This window comes from Octopus bimaculoides, chromosome Z (assembly GCF_046866305.1).
Source record: "Octopus bimaculoides isolate indiv1 chromosome Z, ASM4686630v1, whole genome shotgun sequence".
NCBI lineage: Eukaryota > Metazoa > Mollusca > Cephalopoda > Octopoda > Octopodidae > Octopus > Octopus bimaculoides.
Window position 1 is genome coordinate 28,476,869 of NC_142944.1, and position 13,179 is coordinate 28,490,047.

Here is a 13,179-nt window from a genome sequence, read left to right on the forward strand (position 1 = left end):
TCAAATTTTATTCACCAAATCTCTTGATTTTGTTTTTGGTTTTACCCTACCAAATTCTGGTGTCTCAAACATTTTAAGTACCACATTTAATCTTTTGATTAAATCTATATTATTATTCTGAACTTACTCACCATTTGGGAGTATATATTTTTTTCTGGTACTTAATTTTCAACAAAATGGAAAAGGTTAACATAGAATTCTCTCAGAAGGACATCCCCTTACACAGCAACGAAATGTATATGTGGCTACTTATTCACAGAACAAATGATTTTATCAGAAGAGTACGATGGATTGCCTACCACTATGATAATAAGATGAAAATGAAAACCAATGGCACACATCTACAATATGACTTTCTAAAATGAAATTCCATTATGCAGCTGAGGAGTACATTTTCATTGCACATCTTATGTAGTGTTCTCACTACATAAATAAATGAAGTTTGTATGAAACATACGTACTGCTATAACCTATTGAATTTTTGTTGCTTTTCTTCAAATACATATATGTATATACATATATACATATATGTACATATATACATATATGTACATATATACATATATGTACATATATACATATATGTACATATATATATACATACGAAGCCAGTATGCTCCGATGGATGTGTAATGTCAGTGTGCATACTCGACAGAGTGTGAGTACCTTGAGAGAAATGTTAGACCTAAGGAGCATCAGTTGTGGTATGCAAGAGAGACGATTGCGCTGGTATGGACATGTGGCAAGAATGGATGACGATAGCTGTGTGAAAAAGTGCCATACCCTAGCAGTTGAGGGAACCTGTGGAAGAGGTAGACTCAGGAAATCCTGGGATGAGGTGGTGAAGCACGACCTTCGAACTTTAGGCCTCACCAAGGCAATGACTTCTGACCGAGACCTTTGGAAATATGGAGTGTGTGAGAAGACCGGGCAAGGCAAGTGAGAGCATAATCTGTGATCTCTGCCAGAAGTGTAGCCATCTCACTAATCCGTATCTTTACTTCATTGGACACTAAAAACCCTGCTTGCGAAGAACTGTTGAGGCAAGTGAATTTGGAATTTGAAATTTGAAATCTAAAATCAAGATCGAACCGAATCCGACGACTGGCAACCATGCCAACCTCTCCTTCATTGGACACTAAACTCTGCTTGCAAAGACCTGTTGGGGCAAGGGAAATCGTAATTAAACCATACTCGATGACTGGTCACCACGCCAGTGGAGCACTAACAGCACTGTCGAGCGTGTTCATTGCCAGAGCAGCTGCCTGGCTTCTGTGCTAGTGCCCTGTAAATAGCACCACTAGAGCGTAATCGTTACCAGCGTTGCCTTCTAGCACTTATGCTAGTGGCACGTTCGAAAATCATTCAAGTGAGGTCATTGCCAGTGTGGCTAGACTGGCTCCCATGCAGGTGGCACGTAAAAAACACCTTTTTGAGCAGGGCGTTGCCGGTACCGTGTGACTGGCACGTAAAAGCACCCACTACACTCTCAGAGTGGTTGGCATTAGGAAGGGCATCCAGCTGTAGAAACTCTGCCAGATCAGATTGGAGCCTGATACAGCCTTCTGGCTTGCCAGTCTTCAGTCAAATCGTCCAACCCATGCTAGCATGGAAAGCGGACGTTAAACGATGATGATATATATATATATATATATATATATATATATATATATATATATATATATATATGTATATATACATATGTATATATATATATATACATGTGTGTGTGTGTATATATATATATATATATATATATATACAAACATATATATGTATATATATATATATAAATACATGTGTGTATATATACATATATATATACATGTGTATCATCATCATCGTTTAACATCCACTTTCAATGCTAGCATGGGTTGGACGATTTGACTGAGGACTGGTGAAACCGGATCTCAACACCAGGCTCCAATCTAATTTGGCAGAGTTTCTACAGCTGGATGCCCTTCCTAACGCCAACCACTCAGAGAGTGTCCAACCGTATACATATGTGTGTGTATATATATATATATGTGTGTGTGTGTGTGTGTGTGTGTGTGTATATACATATGTGTGTATATATATATACATGTATATATATATATATATATGTATATATATATGTATGTATATATATATATATATATATATATATATATATATATATACTAGCAGTATAACCTGACCTTGTCCGGGTGTGACTTATTACGCCAAATCTTGCTAGGTGAAAATCAACTAAAAAAGAAAGCCTTACAACGAAAAAACCCTTATGATGTAAATATGTTCATAATTCAAAAGACGATGAAATTAATAGGGAAAGTCTGAAGGCTGTTTTGCGTAACATTATTAAGCGTATGTAAATTTCATCCGTCTAATTGGCTATAGAAATGCTTGTGCAAAACAACTTTTTGCACTGCCCTGATTATACATAGCAGGGTAATCCCTTTTCGCAGGGGCTAGGACGGCAATTTGTGATGAAGCAATTGCTGGTGATCTGTTGCTACACAGTTTTGCCAGAATTCTATCAGATTGGGCAGAAGGTGTTGATGCATCATTTTGCATTATGTTCAAAGTAGCTTCTGGAATGTGGTGAATTGCTGCAGTCTGTTGCTGTCATTTTAAACCGGTTGCTTTCTTTCCCCAGCAAACTCTCTTCTTTGGAGGCATAATCTATGTATATATTAAACAGAACAACAAAAGTTATAACAGATGGCAGGGTCGGTACTTTTCACATATCTGTAATTTTTCAGATTAACACCCGCACGATTACCCAACCCTAATCTTAAACCTAATCTTAACACTAACCCTAACATTAACTCTAAACCCTAACCCTGACCCTAAAACCCTTACCCTAACACCCTAGTGAAAATCGTGGTATATTTACAAAACATTGACGAACATGAGTTATATTTTACTGAATGATTGTGTACTTGCACGTGTATGTGTTTGAGAGAGCGAGAGAGGAAGAGGTAGAGAGAGGGGGAGAAAGGGATAGAGATAGTTAAAAGTTTTCTTATGACGGCTTCTCTTCACTGCCTATTACTTCATTAGAAATCTATGGATGCACTTATGCACATAATAGAGAAAAATGAAACAAATATGGACGACTTGCTCCGAAACACCACCGAGTGGGGAACACTTCTCAAAATTAACCTGCAGTTGTTTCCTTCAAAATTCCTACATGCCCAAAATGTTCATACATCAAGGTATATTTGTAGAAAATTTCACGAAAAAATATTCATTTTCCTGGAAGTTAAGAGGAATTTCCGAAAATTGTCCCCCACCCCCTCCCAAAACACTTTCACCGAAATTTTTTTATATATTTGGAATCTACATAATAAATAATATATGCATAGAAAATTTCATAAACAAATATTCATTTTTCTGAAAGTTATAACCTTCCAAAGTTGGTGGGTACAATTCTGTAGTTATGCCACATTGACGAACGTGAATGATTGTGTTTACTTGCACGTGTATGCGTTTGAGAGAGCGAGAGAGGAAGAGGGGGAGATAGAGAACGGGAGCAATGTGTATGTTGTTGTCACAGATTACGTATGTGTGGTTGTGTGTGTTTTTACGTATCAATGTTATGAAAAATAGGTAAAGAATACTGAGAAGAAAGTTTAATCTATGACGTATGTATCACTTTCTCTCTCTGTTGAGGGCGTGTGTAAGAACGCTGTTCCAGGTAGAAGGGAAGATATAAAAGTTGCTAGAAACAACAGCCAAATCTCCCTTAAATCACACAAAGTAAACGGAATTTAAAAAAATCTAATTACTGCACTGGAAAGTTCAGATCGAGAAAATTCCATTGATATAAAAAATTTTACGAAAAAGTGGAAAATGTGGATTTCTATAAACTTTTAAAAAGGCTTCACACAGACACACAATTTCAGCTTTATATATTAAGATATATATATATATGTAGTGAAACCACCTCTCTCACGGTTATATATTACAAATGCGAGCGTAGCAGAGAACAACTCTTTCCCGCCTGCTGTGTCATCACCTAACTGACTTTTATTTACGCGGCATTTGTCTCCACTCCATTTGCCGCCAGGACGCAAATCGACCAACCGTAGCCACTAATAAGGTCACGTGATAGAGTGTTTTTTCTAATGCTCTCTGGAGCCTATCTGTATCTATAAATAGCCTAAATTTTCCGTGGCAATTCGTCGCGGCTCAGATCTGGTCGTAGACCACACAGAGCAGCAGTCAGTTTTCCAGCGACGACATCAACAACCACTTCAACTACGTACTACCAGCATCGTCGCCAGCAGCAACACGACTCTACGTACACAAGCTACCAACAGCTAACCAAACAGCAACCGCAGCTTCTCTTCTCAACCCTGTTAGTGTGAATCGCCTCACCACGGAATTAACAGCCAGAACTCAGCCTGCGAAGAACATCTGTATCCAGAATCCGGCCCGGCATCGAAGCCTCAACATCACAAGTGACTTAGCTCTGCCTAACGCCTCAACCTCTTATATACAGACACTAACTACTGTGTACCCTAACTAAGAACTGGTATATTCTTATCCGTGTTACTGACTCTTATCTATACTCTATATCTCTTGCATTCACATACATGTATTACTTGCACACACTCTTGTTTACATGATGGCCTGTCTTACATTATGTTTTATTATGTCGTATTCACACTCACATACAGACATACAATTTAATGCTCCAATAAATCTTACTATTATTCATCTTTATCGGTTGCGTTCCTATCTTGTCCTTCCTGGCAAATTTCTTAGTTCTCTATGTTATAGAATTATAACATATTTATCATTTTATATTTTTGTGTCGACTGTGCGACGCGTTTAAAAAGGAGCCTGTTTTCCATTCGTCACCATTTCTCCTTTTTGTTCGCACGGTCGTTTCTTACATATATATATATATGTATATATATTTACAGATGGCAGGGTCAGTAGTTTTCACATTTCTGTAACATTTCAGATTAACACCCGCATGATTATCCAACCCTGACCCTAATACCCTAAACCTAACACTAACCCTAAAACCCTAACACCCTAGTGAAAATTGTGGTATATTTACCAAACATTGACGAACGTGAGTTTATATTGTAGACAATGATTGTGTGTACGTGCGCGTGTATGCATTTGAGAGAGCGAGAGAGAAGAGGAAGAGGGAGAGAAAGGTGGAGAAAGGAATAGACAACGGGAGGAATGAAGAGAGAGAAAGAGAGGAAGGGAGACCGGAAGACAGTTATAAAATAGCAATGCGTGCGCGTGTTTATATAAAGAACACACACAAAGTAAATCTTATATCTATAATATTGATGTGTGTATGTTGTTGTCACAGATCACGTATGTGTGGTTGTTGTGTTTTTACGTATCTATGTTACGCAGGTACATGTAGAAGGGAAGAAATATAAAAGTTGCTAGAAACAGCAGCCAAATCTCCCTTAAATCACACAATATAAACGGAATTTAAAAAATATAATTACTGCACTAGAAAGTTCACATCGAAAAAATTCCATTGGTGTAAAAATTTTTACGAAAAAGTGGATTTCTATAAACTTTTAAAAAGGTTTCACACAGACACACATCTTCAGCTTTATATATTAAGATATATATATATATATATATATATATATATACATATATATATATATATATATATATATATACACATATATGTATATATACATATATTATATATATATACATACATATATATATATACATACATATATGTATATATATATATATATATACATATATGTATATATAGTAGTGGTTGTCCACTCCTTACACAGAGTTTGACCACCTCCTGCACCTACACCTTAGCTCGTTCATGGCGTCTGATGTGGCTTTTTAAACCAGTGTTTTGAAAAAACACCCACAGATATATATATACATGTATACATATATATATATGTATCATCATCATCGTTTAACGTCCGCTTTCCATGCTAGCATGGGTTGGACGATTTGACTGAGGACTGGTGCAACCGGATGGCTACACCAGGCTCCAATCTAATTTGGCAGAGTTTCTACAGCTGGATGCCCTTCCTAACGCCAACCACTCAGAGAGTGTAGTGGGTGCTTTTACGTGTCACCCGCACGAAAACGGCCACGCTCGAAATGGTGTCTTTTATGTGCCACCCGCACAAGAGCCAGTCCAGGGGCACTGGCAACGAACTCGCTCGAAAACCCTACAAGGCCAGTCAGGCGGTACTGGCAACGGTCACGCTCAGGATGGTACATCTTATGTGCCACCCGCACAGGAGCCAGTCCAGGGGCACTGGCAACGATCTCACTTGGCTTGCCGGGTCTTCTCACGCACAGCACATTTCCAAAGGTCTCGGTCAGTAGTCATCGCCTCGGTGAGGCCCAATGTTCGAAGGTCTTGCCTCACCACCTCAGCCCAGGTCTTCCTGGGCCTACCTCTTCCATGGGTTCCCTCAACTGTCAGGGAGTGGCACTTTTTCACGCAGCTATCCTCATTCATTCTCACCACATGTCCAAACCAGCGCAGTCGTCTCTCTTGCACATCACTACTGACGCTTCTTATGTTCAGCTTTTCTCTCAAGATACTTACACTCTGACGGGTATGCACATTTACATTACACATCCAGCGGAGCATACTGGCTTCATTCCTTGCGAGCTTACGCATGTCCTCAGCAGTCACAGCCCATGTTTCACTGCCATGTAGCATGGCTGTTCGTACACATGCGTCATACAGTCTGCCTTTTACCCTGAGTGAGAGTCCCTTTGTCGCCAGCAGAGGTAAGAGCTCTCTAAACTTGGCCCAGGCTATTCTTATTCTAGCAGTTACACTTTCAGCGCACCCACCCCCACTACTAACTTGGTCACCCAGATAGCGGAAGCTATCAACTACCTCTAGTTTTTCTCCCTGGAATGAGATAGAAGTTGTTTCCTGATTGTTTACAGTGTTTATTGCACCTGAACATCTGCCACATACAAAGACTAACTTTGTAGTTAATCTGCCTTTGATATTGCTGCACCTCTTATGTGTCCATAGCTTGCACTGGGTACATCTTATAGAGTTACTACCTACTGAGCAGGGCCATCTACCTGAAGGGGTTTGTGTTTTATCTAATGTATATATATATACACATATATGTATATATATATATTTATATATAACATAAATATAATATATACACATATATATATATATATATATATATATATATATATATATATATATATGTAGGTGTTAAGTCAGGAGAATGCAAGGGGAACCCAACTACACCTCTTCTTGCTAGCCAGTGTACTTGTAAATTCTCATTGGTATAAGCTCGCACATCTTGGTGGCAGTGTGGTGTCTTTTTGAAAGAATAATTCATCATTTCCATAAAGTTTGTGTATGGCAGGTAAGATGGATGTGTGTAGCATGTCTAGGTAAGCCTGACCAGTAACAGTACCTTCAAAGAAAAATTGTCGTACTAAACCTCTAGATAACATTCCACACCAGACTACTTTGTCCAGCTGCATGCGAAGATTTTCTGACGACCATTAAGCACAATCACGTCAGTTCACTATTCTATTTAGCTTAAATTGTGCTTCAGCAGACCACACAATATTTCTTACCAATTCTTCATCCTCACCTACCATGTGTTGAAACTAGATTTTTTGATCTGGATTGTTTTCATTAATTGCATATAAATAATCTTGGGTTGTAAACTTTCCACTTAGCTTTTGTAAGAAGGCGATGTATGATTGTACTGCTTACTCCTGTTTCACATGCACATTGTGTGGTAGACTTCTGAAGTGAAAATGTGAACTGTTCCAACACCGCAGCACTTATTGCTGTATGAACTCTGCCGGATTTTCATTATGCACATCACACACAGTACCATGTGCATTGAACATATCATGAATCTGTGAAATTGTCTAACATGTTGGAAGTTGTGTCACAAACTCATGACTCCAATGCCTTTGGACTTACACAACATTTTCAAATTTGAAATACCACTTTAAAATAATATTACGCTCCTCAGACGATAATTGTAAGTCCTCCATGTTGTAGGTGTCACTTGTTGATGTTACAGGTATGAGGGTAACACCATCTGTTAAGACAATATTGTACTACAGTAAACAGTGTTATCACAATTTGATAAAACATCAGAAGAGGTATATTTATAGAGGTACTTATAAAAATAAAATATTTATACAAACTTTTCCTTTCTTGGAGTGTGTATAAAACTGTGTAGATGTATGCACTAAAGACAAAATAGGAGGCATATGTTTCAACAAAACCTTAACACTTAAAAAGAAGGGAGTCTTTATGTTTCAGGTACCAGTCTTCATCAAGAGATAGAAAAGAAAAAAAAAATAATAAAACAGGAGAATGTATGAGAAAAGGTGGTTGGAGAAAAAAAAGAAAAGACTAGCTGAGAAGTTCAAGGCCTGATGAGGAAGAGGTTGCATAAAGGGAGTTAGGAATGAAGTGTGTGCATATTTAGGTTGTTATTTGTGTATAGTGATGCGCATGGGGGAAGAAGTTAGGTGAAGTGCAAATATGGGAGTGTAATGGCATGGAAGGATGGGGTGTATGAGAGAAGGTGTGGAAGAAGAACTGGCAGAGACGTGTACAATGAAAAAATGCTGACAGAAAAAGTATATCAGTAGTACTAATAATAAAATATAAATTGACAGCACTGGTGAAAAGTCTAAGCTGATAAAAGAAAGCAGTTGAACTGGGCACAGACAAACAGAAAGGGAAATAATTTACTGTTAAATGCTGATGGAAAAAGTATAGGTGAGAAAAAAAGAAGTATAGTTGAAGTACATGTAGCTCTGTGATGCAAATGATCTCATGATCTGCAACACTAACTTCAAAAAACCAGCCAGCCAGCCACCTAATCACTTATCAGTTTGGTAAGCACATAAGCAAGATTGACTACCTCCTCACCATGCAACAAGATAGATGGATGCTTAAACTTTTAGCATTTAAACTGGCCATATCCAGCCTAAATATTCTATCTGTTTATTGTTCAAACATGCCAGATCTGACTTCTCACACCTATGCTGCAATGTCATTCTAAAAATAAGCAATTACATCATCAAAATCCCAATGCTATGAGATAATGCATGATTAATTTAAAACTGAATAAATAAGCATTATATTTGACAGAATAATCTGAATGCTAAAGGATTAAATATGCAAAGTCTTTCCCAGGTGAAGAGTGTACAACTCAACATAGGTTACTAGTTAGTTACTTGAGAATTAGAGCTAAAAAGACTTGGAGAAATAGACCAATCTGGAAAAGAAGACTATGGAAGCTAAAAAAAAAAACAAAAAAACAGACAAAAATCTAGAGATTTACTAATAGAAGCTTCTGACGAAAAAGAGGAAGAGTTGGGGACACATAGCTCGAGGACAATTGGAAGTCCCTATGAGACAATCTACTGAGGGCTATGGACGAAATCTGTGGTTGGTGCAGAGTCCCAGCTAGATCAAGGGTGACATGGTGGTAGAGCAAGGAAGTTGACAGTGCTATAAAAGCAAAAAGACAGGAGTAAAAAAATGGTGGAAGCAGAGAATTATCTCAGGTAGCCAAAAGGGCAGCTAGGCATCAGGTATACATAGCAAAAGAGTAGCTGAAGGTAAGAGATTTGCAAATGTTCTACAGCATGAGGATCAGAGATGTGAGGTGTTCAGGATTTCAAAGCAATGTATCATAGAAAATAGAGATGTGGTAGGTGAGAATGTGTGTGAATGGATAATGGTATGCTTGCACTTAGTGACTCAGAGAAGAAAGATGCATGGAAGTGTCACTATGAAAGGTTACTAAATGTGGAAAATGAATGGGAGACGGAGGGTCCACCAAATATCGAAATATCGAACCAATTGAGGGACCAGACATCACAGTTGATAGCAGCATATGAGATAAGGCAATTAAAGACATGAAGACAAGGAAAGTCCCTGGGCCATCAGGAATCACTGCTGAGATGATTAGAATTTCAAGTGGTGTAGGATACAGCTCAGTCACCTGTATAGTTAATCAGGTTATTCAATAAGGTGCCATCCCCAGTGAATGGTGCAGTAGTATTATAGTTGGCTGCTATAAGGGTAAAGGTGATGCCTTAGATAGAAACAACTTCAGAGGTATTAAATTGCTAGACCAAGTCATGAAAGTTACTGAGAGGGTTATAGCTCAATTGATTAGAAATAGACTTAAACTAGAGGAGATACAGTTTGGTTTTGTACCTGGGAAAAGTACCACAGTTGCCATCTTCCTAGTGAGACAGCTGCTGGAAAAGTACTTGACCAAAAGTAAGCCATTGTACTTAGCCTTCATCAACCTGGAGAAAACTTTTGGCAGAGTTCCCCGCTCTGTTACATGGTGGTCTCTAAGAGAGTTAGAAGTATAAGAGTGGCTTGTTAGAGCTGTACAAGACATGTACAGTGGTGCTGTCAATAAGGTGAGAGTCGGCCATGAATACAGTGATGTATTTAGTGTACAGGTAGGGGTTCACCAGGATTCAGTTCTCAGCCCACTCTTATTCATTATAGTCCTCCAGGACATTACAGAGGAATTCAAAACTGGGTGCCTGTGGGAACTGCTATATGCTGATGACCTTGCTCTTGCAGAATCTTTTAAAGAATTGGAGAAGAAATTCCAGGTATGGAAACAAAACCTGGAATCAAAGGGACTTAAAGTTAACCTAAGACCAAAGGTGTTGTTAGTAAGAAAGAAGATAACACTCTCTTTCTGTCAAGTAAATGGCCCTGCTCAATATGTAGGAAAGGAGTTCCATTTGCCGCACCCAGTGTAAACTATGGACACATAAGACATGCAGTGGAATCACAGGTAGATTAACAGATAAAGTCATTTTTGTATGTGGAAGATGTGCAGCCCAGGAGGCTCTCTTGGAGTTGTAGACAGTTTGTTACCTAGGTGACCAAATTAGCAATGATGGAGAATGCTCTGAAAGGATTGTTTCTCTAGAATAAGATTTGGGTGGAGGAAGGTCAGAGCTATTGCCTCTATTGGCAACAAAAGGTCTCTCTCTAAGAGGGAAAGATAGACAATATGATGCTTTTGTACAAACGGCTATACTCCATGGTAGAGAGACATGGGCTCTGAATGCAGAAGACGTTAAACTGGAAAAAAACAAAGGTAGTATTCTCCGTTGGATGTGCAACATCAGTGCACCTATTAGACAAAGTGCAAATGTATTGAGAAAAACGCTGGGCATAAGAGGAATCAAATGTAGCAGGTAAGAGAGAAGACTATGTTGGTTTGGACATGTGATGTGTATAAATGAGGATAGCTGCATAAACAAAAATGACAATGGACCAAGATGTATGGTATTATGAAGTTCTTGAGAAGACCCCCCCATGTCAGCAAAATTGAGTTCTAGAAGCGCTGTGTCCCCCACCCGCACTTAACATGAAAACTTCTCACACACTCTACCACAACAAACTACATCTTTTCTTCACATTTCCGCTTCATGCACTATGCTTACCTCTCACTCCCCAATCCTGGCCTCATCATCATTGCTCTATGCTAGCCCACGACCTGTGTGTTTCACTGTATTATTGCTATCTCACACTACACCAATAAACCAATCTACATCTCTTCTTCACATTTTCCTCCTTCATACACCATGCCTAGCTCACACTTCTCAATCCTGAACTTACGGTCCTGTTCCTTTGCATCACTGTTACTGCATCCAGCTGTAAAAATCCTGCCAAAACAGTCACAGAAGTCTGGTGCAGGCTTCTGCCTGGCAAGCACTTGTGAAACCATTCCACACATGCTAGCATGGAAGGTGGACGTTAAAGAAAAAAATTATTTGTAACAGGATGTTTTAAAAAGATTAGTTTATTCTTACATTATAGAAGAGAGTCCTAATATAGTTAATGGGTAAAATCAAGCAGTCAATTCCAGAAGTGAAATAGATAGCAGAAAAAAGGCTGGGAAAATGGGGGCATACCAGTACAGTGAAAAACTGTATGGTGGAGGAAGAAGCTGGATTAAAAGCAGAGCAAAGAGGGATAATAAGGGAGTAAAGTGTGTATAAAATATATATTAGGGTAAAATTTCAGTGACAGGGAAATAATACTGAAGTGAGGCCGATGGGAACATGCATAAGTGTTTGGATGTGTAAGTGAGCTAGAGTTGTGGCAAGGTTTGACTGCTGTTGAGAACAGTAGTTTAAACAGGCATTTTAAGTATAAGTCCATTTCTGCTGATTTTATCAATCAGTTTCACACGAGAGTTCAGGGAAAAACCCTATCTTGGCCAACCCTTTTGACAAGCTCCAGTGTGCAAAACCAAGAGCTAAAATTGGGTGAAATGGATTAACAATACTGTATTGTATAAGTATTAATATTCATATATATATATATGCATGTGTGTGTATGTGTGGCAAGCAGCATGTGCAGGATCAACCTAAAGAAATGAAGGTATATTAAATATCATACAACATAAATTCTTAATTTTTAAAAAATTGTCTCCAAATAATGAATTTGTCCTTTTTCTAAAAAAAAAACAAAAAAAACATGTTGTATGGTATTTGATATATCTACATTTTACATTTTTCATGCTGCTAACCACTGAGTTATTTCTCTTAGTTCATTCTTGGTTAATTTGTGAAAATTACCTAGGTTGTAAAATGTTCTCTCATTTTGTATTAGCCCAAATCTTTTGGCTGCTGGAGATAAACCAATTGTTGAGCTATGGTGCCTACTGAGGCAGAAACAGGTTCACAATTGTACCTTGCTTTAATGGCATGCTAATATTGCAGGAATTTTTGGTAATAGAGACTCCTCTCCGATATGTACACTCTCTCTTTATATATAAATAATATTTAATTCATAACCATTAGTCTGGCAGAATACATTTTGTTTTGCCTCAAAAAGCCACATACTAAACAAAAACTATTGTCAGAATAATGATTATTGATCAAATATTTTTCACTTTCAGACATCGTTTGAGTTTTTATATTCTAAGAGGTTGGACATGCCTTTTACTGAATTTGGTCAGCCCACTCCCAGAGTATATATATATATATATATATATATATATATATATATATATATATATATATATATATATATATATATGTGTGTATATATATGAGAATTTTTTAAGTGATCTTTTTCTAGCACATTAACAGACCACTTAGTGGTCTCTTTTATATACACAAGTACTATAATCCTTTTAGGATCTCGGA